Source organism: Opisthocomus hoazin, chromosome 7 (assembly GCF_030867145.1).
Source record: "Opisthocomus hoazin isolate bOpiHoa1 chromosome 7, bOpiHoa1.hap1, whole genome shotgun sequence".
Classification (NCBI taxonomy): Eukaryota; Metazoa; Chordata; class Aves; order Opisthocomiformes; family Opisthocomidae; genus Opisthocomus; species Opisthocomus hoazin.
Window position 1 is genome coordinate 28,251,603 of NC_134420.1, and position 15,100 is coordinate 28,266,702.

Genomic DNA, 15,100 nt, shown 5'->3' on the forward strand with positions numbered 1-15,100 from the left:
GGATGGCAGGTCTGAGCAAGGCTGTGTTGTGCGAGGGAAGGGGAAACAGTGGCTGTTGCAATATAACACGGAGCGAGGGCTCTGGCTGAGGGAGCTTGTTAGGTATTTAAAAATGCATCTTTAGTGGAGACACAAAACAGAGATCCTGGCTGCTTATGAACGCTAGAGATCCCCTCACACGTGTTGCAACAGCAAGCGCCTTAGCCGGAGTATCTGAGGCGATTAGTCAGTCTGCTTGCATTCCTCCTGTAGCCTCAATTAATTATGAAGCTCGCTTTAACTTCTGGTCAAAATCGTTCTGTAGTGGTGTTACAGGATGTTAACCAGCTGCCACCCACTGCTTCCATCGATACTTCATAAACGCTGTACAAAGGACTTGAAAGCCGGGTCTCTTGCTTGCGAGCACAAGCTCTGCTCCTGCTGATCTCTGCCTCCCTGAGCACTCGGCCTAAGAAAAGGATGACACGGTCCTGCCTGCCCTGGCAGCAAGTACAAATGCTACAGCAAACGAATGCCTTAGTGTGCTCCAAGGGGAAAGCTGCTGCTTTCAGTGTTTCATCCTTTATCAACTGAAACACGAACACAGGCCGGCAGAGAGGCATATAAGCAGATTCAGCGGGAAGAGCTATACCGAAATACATGTAGTGGTGGCAGGTTCTTGGGCAAGGCTGAGAGGGAAAGTAGGTTGTATCTTTTATTAGGCCTATTGATATCGCTGGGGGAGGTAACATTTTAAACATGCAAATGTGGTTTCTCATGTCTGAAATAGAAGCATCAGCCTTCAAAACTAAATAAATACATGTTGAGAACACTTTCCCTGAGTTTAGCAAAGTTATGTTAATCGCTTAGACCATCTGTTGGAGAGAACGTAGTTGGGAAGCTGGGGTAGGTGAGGAGTGTGTTTGTGAGAGAAGAGGTAATAAAGTTGTTTGTCTCTACAGGACAGAGTCAAGTGACCATTGTAAAACTCTTTGGGAACCGAGTTTTAATTGCTTGTTTTTCCTGGTGATGTTACAGTTCCTTTTAAAAAGTAAGTAAGATTTTTTTTTTATTCTGTTTTTAAAGATACATCTTCTGTGAGGCCTTAAAAAACATGACGCGTTGGCTCAGTATCATGACAGCAGAGTTCCTCAGTGTCTCGGGAGGATGAGGCTGGGACCTTCCTCACCTGCCCCCTTGCCTGACCCGGGACAGGTGTCCTGGGCAGACTCTGTCCAGCCTCTGCACCAGGGGAGATGAGAGACTTGCACCTCAACTTCATCCTGAGGGGAAGCAGGGCAAGAAATAGGAAGAAAGGAGTTTAAGTCAGTCACCCCAAGAAGTGTGGCTGTTGCCTAACGGCCAGCTGGCTGAGCTTTTCGGCCTGACAGCACCTCTCCTTCTTAAACATGCCATGAAATGTTGAAAAATGGTTTGGATGTCATTATGACACTGGCATTTCTTCAGGAGGAACTGTCTGTTCATTTAAATAAAGCCCCAAAGGAGGTACTTGTTGTCCTAGGATTTCCTTTGACTGGTGACCCAAATGGGAAAAGAGAGTGTCCAGGAAAGGGACATCACAGAAGCGTGGCTGAGTGCTGGCAGAAATGTGATTAATCTTGACTAGACAGCCGCGCCAGAGCCGCTTCCAAATTGTTGGACTCCATGCTTAACATGTAGTGTATTTGTGACCACTATCCTGTCATTTTCAACTAGCTTCTCTCTCTCTCAGTTCCAAAGACTTGTTTGAGTGCTTCGTATACCACACTGATGCGCTCATGCAAGGTGTAATCTACCCTTGTGACAGCGTTTACTGCCCGTGAATCTTGTGCGGGCCCGGAAAGGTACAATTACAGCGAAAAGCAGTTTTTAGCAAAAAGTAACCATCTGCTTACGTTGCCCTGCTGCTTTTTGGGAGATACCAAGTTACACCCAAGAGCAAGTTCTTCATCTGATCTTGTACCTGATCTGAAGGAAACAGTATGAGTGTTCAAGACCACTTGTAAAATACATAGGAAGTATGTTAGTTCTCATGGCTGTTAACGTTTCCCCAGATGTGTAATTTATGGAAGGCTGCGGGGATGAGATGTTGCACTGCTGAGGTGCAACAAGCAGGGAGCTGTAAACTTTTTAGAAGGGGCAGGTGGTAGAACTTCAAATGAATGAAGATACGTGACCTAATGAAGAGTAACAAAACCCTCAAACTGTTGGAGGGAGGTTGTTCCCCCTTCTGCTGCTCTGGTTTCTGTGATTTAGCAAACTTGGTTGTTTAATCAATGTGATTAGTGCCTCCCTGATCATCTACTGCAGTCCTCTAATTTCAGGTCAAGAGGAAGGGATTAAAGGCTTCTGTGTGAAACAAAGGATGTCACTTGCCATTCCTCACTGTTATGCCAACAGAAGAACTGATAAAGCAAACTAAACTAAAAATTGACGAGAGAAGTAGAACAATGAAATTGTTCTCAAATGTTGCAAAATCTCTGCAGCAATGTTGGTTCCTGCCATTTGAGTGGGTCCAGGAGACCCAATGCTTTTGCAAGATCTGTGGCTCTGGGAGTTCTCTCCTTCAGAATAAGACCCTTCTAAAAATTTGTTTTCTGTTGCTCCTGGAGTAGATCTCATCACAGCTGAACAGGGCCAGGTGTCCTTATGTCCCATAACCTGCTGTTTTCCTCGTGAACTGGAAGGCTCGTGAAGTTTCTGTCAGAAACTGCTGCTGTGAACTTGGGTGACTGAGGCTTCTTGGCAGCTGCTTGCTGCCTCTCCATGCAGTACTGTGGTAAATCCAACAAATAATTGACTTACAAGTGTAGAAAGATCACCAAACTTCTTTTTCCAACTGTCATGTCCAGCTTGGGATCCTTGTCCTGCAGCTCTTAAAGAGCTCTTAAGGATTCTTGGAAAATCCAGCTCTGGGAAGGTTTGTATTTTTTTTTAATTGGACAATAGTAGCAAATCAGGTGCTTTAATTTTTTTAAAGGAATAAAGAGGGTTGTGGTGCATTGAAGGTGTCACTGCTCTTCTGCAAATCAAGAGAATGAAATTACTATCTGGTATAACCATCTGCAAGAATGAGATTGAGTAATGACATTAATACATTCAAGTACAGATTCATTGACGTCAGATTTTGCTCAAACTTGGTGAGAGTGAATCAGACTACGTAGCCATCAAGTTTCATCATCCTGCCTCCATCACTCACTAATGGCTTATGCCTTGGGGATCAGCAGAATTATAACTAAAAATATTATCCTAATACACCCGATCAGTTACAGAATATAATACAAGAAAGAAAATACCTTTTATACCCCTGGTATAATTACTTATGCCTCTTCATGATGAATCATAAATGTTCTTGTGACAGCTACATGAATAATTTGTAGCAATTTTAAAATCTGATTTCTGTGTAAGTTCTTCTATTGACACATTTTCTACAAATAGCTTATTGACTTCTCAATTGCATGGATTATTTGAAATTATTCATAGATTGTTTCTTGGTTTGCTGGTTGTTTACAAGCAATTCCTTTTTAGTATTCAGTGGCTGGTGTTCAAGTGTTCAGCTTCCAGCTGCACAATTGAGTTTGTATTTTGACATATAGGTCACACTATAGTATTTCTGCTCCTTGACTAAATGCGTGTAATTCAGAGGATCTAGGTTCTTGCACGAATATTTGCATTGAATTAAAAAATTCTTATTCTGAAGCTGTTCTTTGATATTTGTTTAAAAGGAATTGTTTCAATTTCTGCTGGTAATCTTATTTACAAGAGTACTAATGGAAATACTGATACACAGTGAACATTACCATAAATGAACAAATTTGCTGTAAAGCTTCAGCTGCATTTTTATTACTTTAACTGTATTTGCCCATCTTCTTTCTATGATATTAAAATATTCATGTTTGTAATACTTATTTTTTCCCCCTATGTGAAATTAAGCAATTATATGAAAAAGATCCACATATGTATTGTTAACAGTTACAAGCATTTCCTGTGGAAACTGTGTGTATTGACCTCTGTCCTCAGTGCTGGCTGCCTCCTGCCTTACGTGTGTCCTTCCATCTGATTTTAAAAGATTTTTTTCCTGTTATATGTTCCTAGAACCCCACAGCTCTATTTAAAACCACAGTACCATGAATATAAAATCAATAGATAAATAAAATCCAGCACTCTAACTGGACAAGCCAAAGCCATTAAATGAGCAATAGCTGGCTACTCTCCCAAGTCCCAAACTGTTCTGTGGTGTCACAGATCCCTTTCTCCCTTGCCTTCCCCAGCTGACCCCCTGCTCCTGAGACAGAAGATAAAGTGATTGCAAGTGTGGAGACACTTCAGTCCAAGGATTGCATTGTAAAGCGATGCAGAGAGCATGTTTGAAATTCTTTTATACATTTCTAAAATAACAGTGAGAAGCACGCTCTCTTGCTGTTCAGAGATAAGGGAAAACTGCCGCTGAAGAACTGAAGTGTCCAAAATACAAAATTTTATTTCTGTTTCTCAGCACGTGGACCGTTTTGAAAACACTTTCTGTTTTTTTTCTTCGCATATTCAAATAACCACGGTGCAAGGCATTGTGAATCTGGCCTCTCTGGATTCTGTTTGCTGTGTTTCCCTGCACCTCTCGCTGGTCCCTGGGGCTCCAGAGGGTGTTTATTACAAATGAATGTTTAATGTCTGCCTCGAAGAGGTACTTGTCTGGCTTGGATTTTCTGGTTGCAGTGCTCTGGAAACAGCCGCAGACGGAGAAGGGCCCTGTTGAGCGTTATCTGGGAACAGAGAGACGCTCTTGCATCTTGTGGCTGGTTTTGGTGATGGCTTTCTTGTCATACTGGTTGTCAGTTCGTTTGGCAGAGGAGAGCTTGGTGAGGAGATGATACCGATTATTTTGTTTGACCTTCTTCATTGCCAGTGAAGTCCTGGTGCAGGAGTCTGCTGGCTGGGCTGAGCTGTGGGACAGGGCGGCTGAAGGAGAGCCCGGACTCACGTGGCCCTGGGTGAGAGCAGGACACATTCAAAGAAGGGGCTGAGGATGAAAAGCTCGTGGTGAGCCAAATGCTTTGTCTGCCTGCCTTGCTCCTGAGACTAGATCCAAGAGGGATGGAGGGCTCTGGTTCTAGGCACCTGTGCTGTTGCTCTGGCTGCTTTCCTTGGGGATGGCAGCTGGTGCCTGAACTGTAGTTGTCCTTATCACCTTCCTTTATTTAAATGCAGCTGGTTTTTGTTGTAGCTGGGAGATACAGTTGGCTGAATGCTTTGGCAACGTGTGTCTTTCAAGCTCTGGCAAACTCACTCTGAGTGTACTTAGGTGAGGGATATGCATGCCGCATCTCTTTCGTTACTGTCTTGAGATTGACTTGCTTGTGCCCTGGATGGAGCTGTTATGTGTTGAGAAACCTCTCGGAGGCTGAAAGCAATCAGTACTGCTTGACTGCACCATCTGTGCAACAGAGCAAGGTTTCGCAGCCTCTGAAGGTTTTGTCCTTTCTCCTAGTTGCTGGGCTCACTTCCCGTGTGCCAGAAAACATTTCTCAGCTGGTGGGAATTATTTATTCATGGTCCTACCTTGAGCTGTCTGCAAACTGCTGCATCTTGCTGACTGGTAGCCAGACATAAGAGCCGACTTAAGTAATCATGGATTATAAGCAGCAGCTTTGACCAGGTGAGTCAAAGGAAACAAAGGTTTCCCCTTGGAGGAGCTCTCTTCAGCTTATCACAGCTAGGAGCTGCTTTCTGAGGGCCTTTTAAACACCTAACTCCATCCAAAATGAAATACAGCTGTCCAGAGCAGATAATGCTCGCTTAGCGGCTACGCCGTAACTATGCTGGGAGCCTTTTTGTGTGCTTGCGTGCCCGAGAGTCCAAAACAAATAATACAGCAGAGAGTTTTTGTGTGGTTGATCATTTCCTTGTCGTGTCTCCTGTTTGCTATCCCTACCTAACGAGTTGGGGCGCTGCCTCCTCTAGGCTCTTGTGGAACGGTGCAGTCAAAAGCTGAGTGCTGATAGAAGTTCATGTGGTCAATAGGCTGATTTTAGTTCACAGTTTGTCTTAGTCAAACTCTTTTACAGATAGTGCTGGACTGTTTCCCTGTCTCTGTCTCACTGTTGCTAGTGTGGTTCAAACTGCTGAAGTGCAGATGTGCCATTTATTGAAATGCTGAAAAAATTTGAAGCGGAAATAAAAAAAAAAAAAAGCATGGGGGAAGGTCAGTCAAAAGGTATGGCCATGTTCGTTTTCAAGACGTACCTTTGCAGCCAGCTCTGTAATAGAAAAGCAGAATGCACAATCTTGGTTGGAAGGAATAGCCACTGCAGTGGCAAAGAGTTTTGGTGGTGCCATTGTCTGCAGGAAACCTGAGAGCCAGAAGCCCTCTCTACTGCTAAGGCTAATAAAAAGTTGCATTTTGGCTTCCACAGCTTATTACATGGCCAGGCTCCAAAAGCAATGTAGACTATAACATCAGCCTGTGCAGTATTTTGGAAACACTTTTAAAATTGTGAGGTAAATGAGCAAGGTAGAAGCCCCACCATTTATTTCAATGATGTCCAAAAGTTTTGGGAATGGGTCAGGTGTTTTTTGCTCTGTTTAAAACTCTTCCAAAGGGTCAGGCTTTCAGAAACAACTAAGCATTTCTTAGCTGAAGAGTCTTGGATAACCAGCTGGAGATATTGGTGTAGATGCATCCCCAAACCACTGACCACTTCTGAAAACTTTGTCCTTCACAGTGAAGCTTTTCCCCGTCCATCCGCTGGGGATCTGGTTGTGCTCCTGTTGCAGACGCGGAGTTCCGCCCTCAGTTTCAATGGAATTGTCGTTTCCCTTGGCTGTCCCTCCTCCTCCTCCTGTGTTTGGCAGGCTCAGAAGTGCTCCTGCACGAAATGCGTAACAGAGTCCTCCAAAGGGGTATTTTCTGACAATACAGTGTTTCTACAACAGAAAACAATGTCTTGCATTTTAAGAACTTTATGGGAAAGTGAGGAAGCGATGCTCCTTTCCTGTCACACCGTGACAGTGAGCCAAAGAGCTTGCTTTCTGTGGCTTTCAGAGGGGTGGTGTCCCATTTCTGCAGCTCTGGGAGATCCTTTGGGAACCTGGCTCATTCAGCATCGTTGCAGAACCTGCAGAGCGTTTTGTTCTGCCTGTGCCCTGTAGTAACAGCAACAGTCCCTGAGCTAAACTGCCGCACCAGCTCCGTGCTTGCAACTTCCATTATGCTACTACTTCCTTAGTATTACTACTAGTAATTTCGATTACTGGTTGTTTAAAGCTGTTGAATGAGAGGGCAGAAGAGAAAACCAGTGGAGTGGATTGGGGGAAAAGAAGCTGATGAAAACCATTTGCAAATAGGGAATGTGTCCTAGTAAGGAAAGCTGATATGAGTCCTCAAAAGCACCATCATGAGAAAATACCAGCAAGAAATAAATAGCCGCCTTCTCCCTCGTCAGTCCATGTTGATGTGCTATAGTTTTGCTGAACGCCACACAGAACAAAATGGCTTTAAGGTGCTTGTACAACTGAGCCTTAGCTAAGGGAAAAATTACCTCACCTCCGTATTTCTGCCACGTGCTGGAATTGCTAATAATACATTAACTGCTAGTCATGTTACTTTTGGCCTATGAAAAAGTTTCAAACACTTTTACGTTGCATTCCAGAAAAAAGTCTGTTAGATTTGGTCTTTCCTGAAGGATTGGTGATAAGAAGTTATTTCTTTTTTTTTTTTCCCCAAACGTATAGGAAGTAGAAGGTGAAAAAAAAAATAAGCTCTTAAAATATCACAGTTTTCTATTTTTATTTTCTGGGAAGAAGAGAAGAATGGATATATCTCTTTGCCTAGTACTAACTTGGAGTTCTTCCTTATCTTCTGTTGCTGTTTCTTTGGCTGACTCTGTACATTCTTCACCCCTTTTGGTTACTGGCTTTCTGCGATGAACAGGTGCCTTTCTGTTGTGCGGACAGGGTAAGCCCTTTTGAGGCCTTGAAGATCTATGTTGCTAGCAGTATTTACCTTCTGGCATCTGATTCTTGGTATTTGAAAATCTAGTAGCTATTTTTGTAGGGCTCAGCTCTTCATTTACCAGAGTTTCGTCCCATGAACAACCCTACTGCACAATGACAATATAATTTCCAACCAAGTCAGTTAAACTGTTCTTCCATGTGTGGTACGTGTCTTTGCTGGCTTGCATGTTCCTCATACAGTAAAGTTTTTCCTCTGGTATCTTTAGAGCTGCTCGAATTTGACTGACTTGGACAGGAGTTGTATTGGCATTGTACCCTTCTCTGGTAGCCTTTGTCCAGAGGTTAAGTTCAGAAATTTGCAAAAACCAAATCTTTATAATGGTTTATTTGCATCTGCGCACAGCTACAGCCACCTCAAATTCTATGAAGGAGGCCGTTAAGAACAGCAGAAGGTTGGACGCTGAGTGACAGAGGTTTGGGTGATGCAGCATGTAGGCAAGGAGTCCTGGCCTGCTCAGGGGGGAGAATAAGGAAGAATATGAGGGTAGAGGGTGGCTTCCTCCGTGCCTTGAAAATCATCTTCCTTTTCTCTGTGCACTTAGCAATCTGATTTCATGCACTGATGACAAGATTCATGAGTCTGAAGGGCCATACTTTAAGTCATGTGCTGGATGTTTGGAACGTGATGAAAATGCCGAGATGCATGGTATGTAATAGCTTTGTTACTGTGGTCAGGAGGTTTTAGACAGAGTTGCAGGCACTGGAATGGAATTTCACAAGCTTTTTTACTCTTCATTTCGAGAGGATAATGAAACAGCATTGCATATCCTTTTCCATAACTGGCTGTGGGTTTCGCCTTGGCCTTTACCATTTGATTATTGGTTTTTGTGTGCTTTTTCCTCTTGAAATACTACTGCTAAGTCCTTTAAAATTATTGTGTCTTTCAAGAAAAACAATTGTGTATTAAGAGGCATTTTTTGGGGGGCAGGGGGAATCTGGAGTTTGTTTAAAGAAAGAGAGTTTGAAGAAGATAAAGCAGAGATATCAGCTATGCAGAGCTAATGGCATTCCAAAAGAGAATTAAAGAGCTGTACAACTCCATTAAGTGCTCATTCTGTATTAGCTTTTTCACTGAGAGATCTTTTGAAGGACCAGAATCACACACACGTGTATTATACATAAAACTCTGTGATGCATAAGAATATATTTGGATCTAACACTGCATGAGGAAGCCCATGGCACTCTCACGGAGGAAGCAAATGACATTAAATTCCCTAGACGGGTATCAAAGCCTTTCCAAACTAACCTCACTACCGGCAGATGTTTGGATTGCTAATAATAGACATACATCCTTGCTGCTAGCGCAGCGCGTGCTGCCTTGAGTGTCGGTTTTCTTTCCACCCTTGGATGCTCCTGTAATTCTGGGAACATCCTGCCCAAAGGTGTCAATGTGCCTGCTCAGATGAATCTGAGGAAAGAGGTACGAGAGGACGATGAGAGCTTTAGAAAAGGATGATACAAAACAGCCAGATTGTCAGAGCTAATAGAGTGACAGCCTGAGTGTGAAAACCCGAGTGCTGTGCCACAGTATGCAAGGGAACTGCCAGCCCTGTATTCAAGGGAAAGGGAGAGAGGAGCAGCAGCAAACCTAAATTAACAGTTCAAGCTGACAGAAAGTATTATTTCCAAGTCAAGCAAGAAAGGATAACTTTAAAAACAGTTAGACTAACCGTTGTTTATGCACTACTGATATTTCAAGCCCAAGAGAAACTAAAGAAGTAGTGGTGCTTGTTAAAAGGTGATGTAAAATGATTGGAAATTGCTATTAATAATGCAAATACTTCTGCTGGGCAACCTGCTTCCTCAGAGTAGGTAATTTAATCCTGTTGCTCAGGAAGTGCCATTGGCTTCTTTCTCCAATAGATTTAGGGCACGGAGGGCATTTGGATTAAGGAGAACCAAGAGATGGTGCAAAAATACTCCATTATCTTTAGCCTTTGGTAAGCCTGGGTAATTAGTGAAACCTTTGTAAGGAGTATCTTTCATTTCAACGTAATTGCAAAACAGTTGTCTCATCTGGTAGGGATATTGTCTGTATTGATTGATAACACACAGGTAATATATGAAACATCTGCTTCAGAGGTACATGCGCTAGCGTGGTTCTGAGTTGGTCAGCTGAAAGCCCCATGATGAGGTCTATTAAAAGCCTATACGAAATAGCACATACCAGCATATGCTGTTCATATAAAGGGGGGGGCATTGGCCTCTTTGGGGCAGTTTTTGGATGCCAGCTGAGAATTCCTGGTGCTCATTTACATCAGAATCCCTAAGCTGCCTCCCCCAGAAATTGAGAAGCACATCAGTAGGCTGTGGACTTTGCTTTTAAGGAGCAACTTTACAAGCTGTAAAAGAAACAACTTTCAGGGACAGACAGGGGAACGAGAAAGGAAGAAACAGTGGTCTCCATCACGAAGGAATAAGCTAGAGACTGAAGATGATCCCTTCCCAGTTGTGTCACTGGCTTCCTGTCTGGTTTTGCCACTGGTATCTCTTTGGGTTTCTACTTCCCATCTGTAACAAGGGAAATATTAGTGTTTCCTTTTCTCCTGCATTTTGTGGGTTTAGGCAGCGAGCTCTTTGGGCAGGGGGCTCTTCCATGCTGCGCACAGTAAAAGCTGAGTTTGGTGGGGCCTTGTAGGAAGCTTGTGATACCAACTGTAACAAAGAGGCAGGAAGGTGTCCGAAGGTGTGTCTTTTGAAAGGTGGCCACTAGTTGATTTTTTTCTTTCTTTTCTTTTTTTTTGGGGGGGGGCGGGGAGCAGATTGCTTTACCTTTGTAGCCATGTAGCCAGGGCAGTTAATGCATTTCTGAAATGTATGTTTTAGTAGCTTGGCACTGTTTGGTGTGAGGCTCCATAGGCTCTGTGGTTTCTCCATGGTAGCGATCCCCTGTTGCAGTGGTTACGCGAACGCATCTCTGCTTGCCATCTTGTCACTAAACCCAATTCAGGTAGTCTTTCTGTTGCAGGGGATATGAAATAATTCGCATTATTTTGTTAGAACTGAATAGTACTCGTGAATTTTAAGGGTTAAGCAGACAGCAGCGTTGGTGGGGAACTCAATAGGGTAAAGGAGGGGCATTTGGTCAGTGTCTGACGGTGTCGTTTGATGTGCGCCTAGACGTGTGCTGGCTGCTCGCGCTCCCCTCAGCAAGTGGAATAAATCTCTCTCTCACACACACACACGCATATATGTAAACACAGGTTTCGGAGGTGTGTCAGATCAACACACAGCAGCAAAAGGAAGGCTAGGGACAATGTGGGGCCGCTGCTGAATGAGGCGGGTGTCCTGGTGACGGAGGATGCGGAGAAGGCAGAGCTAATGAATGCCTTCTTTGCTTCAGTCTTCAGTGCTAAGACTGGCCCTCAGGAATCCCAGGCCCTGGAGGTAAGAGAAGAAGCCTACAAAGAGGACGACTTTCCCTTGATCGAGGAGGACTGTGTGAGGGATCGCTTAAGCGATCTGGACGTCCACAAATCCATGGGCCCCGATGGAATGCACCCACAAGTGCTGAGAGAGCTGGCGGATGTCATTGCTGAGCCACTCTCCATCATCTTTGAGAGGTCCTGGAGGACAGGAGAGGTGCCCGAGGACTGGAGAAAGGCCAATGTCACTCCAGCCTTCAAAAAGGGCAAGAAGGAGGACCCAGGGAACTACAGGCCAGTCAGCCTCACCTCCATCCCGGGAAAGGTGATGGAGCAGCTTATCCTGGAGGCCATCATCAAGCAAGTGGAGGAAAAGAAGGCTATCAGGAGTAGTCAGCATGGATTCACCAAGGGGAAATCATGCCTGACCAATCTAATAGCTTTTTACGATGACATGACTGGCTGGGTAGACGAAGGGAGATCCGTGGATGTTGTCTACCTGGACTTCAGCAAGGCTTTCGACACAGTCTCCCATGATATCCTCCTAGGGAAGCTCAGGAAGTATGGGCTGGATGAGTGGTCGGTGAAGTGGAGAGAGAACTGGCTGAATGGCAGAACTCAGAGGGTTGTCATCAGCGGCGCTGAGTCTAGTTGGAGGCTGGTAACTAGTGATGTCTCTCAGGGGTCAGTACTGGGCCCAGTCTTGTTCAACTTCTTCATCAACGACCTGGATGAAGAGTTAGAATGTACCCTCAGCAAGTTTGCTGATGACACCAAACTGGGAGGTGTGGTAGACGCACCGGAAGGCTGTGCTGCCATTCAGTGTGACCTGGACAGGCTGGAAAGTTGGGCAGAGAGGAACCTGATGAGGTTCAACAAAGGCAAATGCAGGGTCCTGCACCTGGGGAGGAACAACCCCATGCACCAGTACAGGCTTGGGGTGGACCTGCTGGAGAGCAGCTGTGTGGAGAGGGACCTGGGTGTCCTGGTGGACGACAGGTTGACCATGAGCCAGCAGTGTGCCCTGGCTGCCAAGAAAGCCAATGGGATCCTGGGGTGCATCAAGAAGAGTGTGGCCAGCAGGACAAGGGAGGTTCTCCTTCCCCTCTACACTGCCCTGGTGAGGCCCCATCTGGAGTACTGTGTCCAGTTCTGGGCTCCCCACTTCGAGAAAGATGAGGAGCTACTGGAGAGAGTCCAGCGGAGGGCTACAAGGATGATGCGGGGACTGGAGCGTCTCTCCTACGAGGAGAGGTTGAGGGAACTGGGCTTGTTCAGCCTGAAGAAGAGAAGGCTGCGAGGGGACCTTATAAATGCTTATAAATATCTGAAGGGTGGGTGTCAGGAGGATGGGGCCAAGCTCTTTTCAGTGGTGCCCAGTGACAGGACAAGGGGCAATGGGCACAAACTGAGGCACAGGAAGTTCCGTCTGAACATGAGGAAGAACTTCTTCCCTCTGAGGGTGACGGAGCGCTGGAACAGGCTGCCCAGGGAGGCTGTGGAGTCTCCTTCTCTGGAGATATTCAAGACCCGCCTGGACAAGGTCCTGTGCAGCTTGCTGTAGGTGACCCTGCTTCGGCAAGAGGGTTGGACTAGATGACCCACAGAGGTCCCTTCGAACCCCTACCATTCTGTGATTCTGTGTAACGTGGGGCACTGGACGTTGTGACCTACGGTCTCCCTGGGCATAATTTCTGTGGGAAAAAGTTATTCTGCTAGTTGCCTAGGTATGTACCTTTCATTTTCAGTCATCGGTGTGATACTGTTTTCAGCAGGGCGAAGTGTGGTTTGCCCAGGGCCTGGTCTGTAACTGGAGCTGCATCTGCTGCTCCTGTTAATGCCAAGCTTCGCATCTGATCTGGAATACCAATGAGCCCATATAAAGCTGTTAATGTCTGTGTGAGGTTTTTCAGTCCTCATTACCAACCTGATAGAAAGATAATTCCTCAGCTGCTGTTCCAACCTGTGGGATTTTACCCACTTAATTAATTTTCTTTCTTGTTAGAGAAGATCTCTTTTTATGCACGAGAAGCTGTGCTTGACTTTTGAGGGACTCTTCTCATGTCTATATCAAAGGCACAGAGGCCTCAGAAGTTGGAGGGTGAGCCCTGGGGGCAGCATGCCTGTGGAGGCTGAGCTCAGAAGCTCTGCCCTGTGTGCTGAGGGCAAGCACCCGGAGGGGAGCCGAGTCTGTGCGGCGGAGGGGGACTCGGCTTCACTTCTCCGCTCCCCCCTTTTGCCACCGCTCAGCAGTAAAGTGGAAGCTTGTGACGTGACCAAAGGATAGCAAACTGCACGCCAAATTAAAAATGCCAGCCCACACCACCCTCCCCAACCTTTCAGCGTGTCAGCAAGCTGTCTATGAAAATAAACACACGTATCAAACAATAAGCAGATGCCTTTTTAACATGCGCTGTTTCAGGCTGAGAAACTCCTTTCTGGTGCAGCTCATCTCAGCATCTGTCAAGGTAATGCCAACTCCACAGCTCCCTTTCAGTCGTATTTAATGCACAAAGATTTGTGTTGTGGTAAGTGTAAATTATAATGAGGAACTGGCTTGTTTTACATCTGTTTTGGTGTTATTTGTGATGTATAAAATGTTAAATGGGAGCGCTTTGTGTCAGTGTGTAGTGCAAACTCTTGTTCCTTATGCTTGATTAAGTGCCTTTATACAAGTATGTGTATGATTGTAGAAGTATACAAGGAGGGGGGAAAAAAAAGTCGTTTGCAAAATATACCACCATCAGGGCCCCAAAGCAAACAAACAGTGAAGTGGGGAGGAAGCTGTGATGAGGGTTGGATTTAAAATAAAAATAAATAAATAAATAAATAAAACGCTTAATTCCAGCAGAGTCTCTTGTACCCCTTAAATCAAACCAAATTTGGGAGCCACAGAGTCTAAAGCCCCAAGGGTGTATCTTAGTGCAGTGTTGTGGAAGGGGCACCTGTGAGCTGCTAGGCTGGGTCAGATCTTGTCTAATCCAGGGTCTTGTCTCTGATAGCAGCCAGCAGTGATTAGAGAGAGTGTAAGACCAGGGCCACTAACCAGGAGAAATTCCATGTTAAGCTTGTGTTTATTTTTGTTTTCATATTAAAAATGTATTGAGCCCAGATGACTCTGAGTCTACTGGCTCTACTCCACTTTTGAAAATTCATGTACAGGGCTAAAGGAGTGTTGAATACTGTGGTGCTGCTGTCCCTCTCTGTCCCTCTGCATCAGCGTCAGAGAAGGTGTCTGCTTTTTTTTCACATTTCACACATGCTGCTGCTTTTGCTCTAGTCAGATACAGAGGAATCACATTTAAAACAAAAATCAGACTGTTTGTGCAGGGAATAAGTCTTGAAGAAAGCTCTCTGTCAGACTTTCCTGAAGTCTGATGAGAGAAAGGAGAATGTTCCTGCTGCTGGAGACGCTCTCCATTGGATTAGATATAAACAAAGCAGGGGGAGGGGAGAGGCATGGTCCTCCACTAGAGAGGGGGATTTAGATGACCTGAGCTGTCTTCTGTTTCTTAATGTTCCCTGAATAGAGATGATTGAAATCTCTCATCTGAGCAAGTACGCACAGAAGACAAAAGACAATATTAGTGACCCTAAACATATTACAGTTCTCTGCTTCTGGCCACAGTGGTACATCAGCTGGAATAGTAATAGGGAATGAATGGGTTTTGCCTACATGGGCAGCAGTGTTCTTTTATAATGGAAAGGGAAAATTGATACTAAAAATGCCATTCAATCAAATTTTT

General features: G+C 44.9%; 1 protein-coding gene across 6 annotated transcripts in view; it reads left to right on the forward strand.

The window, feature by feature from the left end:
* TSPAN18 (tetraspanin 18) overlaps nt 1-15,100 on the forward strand; it is a 119,643-nt gene that overhangs the window by 44,517 nt on the left and 60,026 nt on the right. The window contains exon 2 of one of the 6 annotated variants that reach the window (XM_075425369.1): nt 942-1,030. The exons of the other annotated variants lie outside the window; for them this stretch is intronic. The gene's annotated coding sequence lies outside the window, so the exon portion shown is untranslated. The remainder of the gene's footprint in view (nt 1-941; nt 1,031-15,100) is intronic. 6 annotated transcript variants of the gene reach the window in all.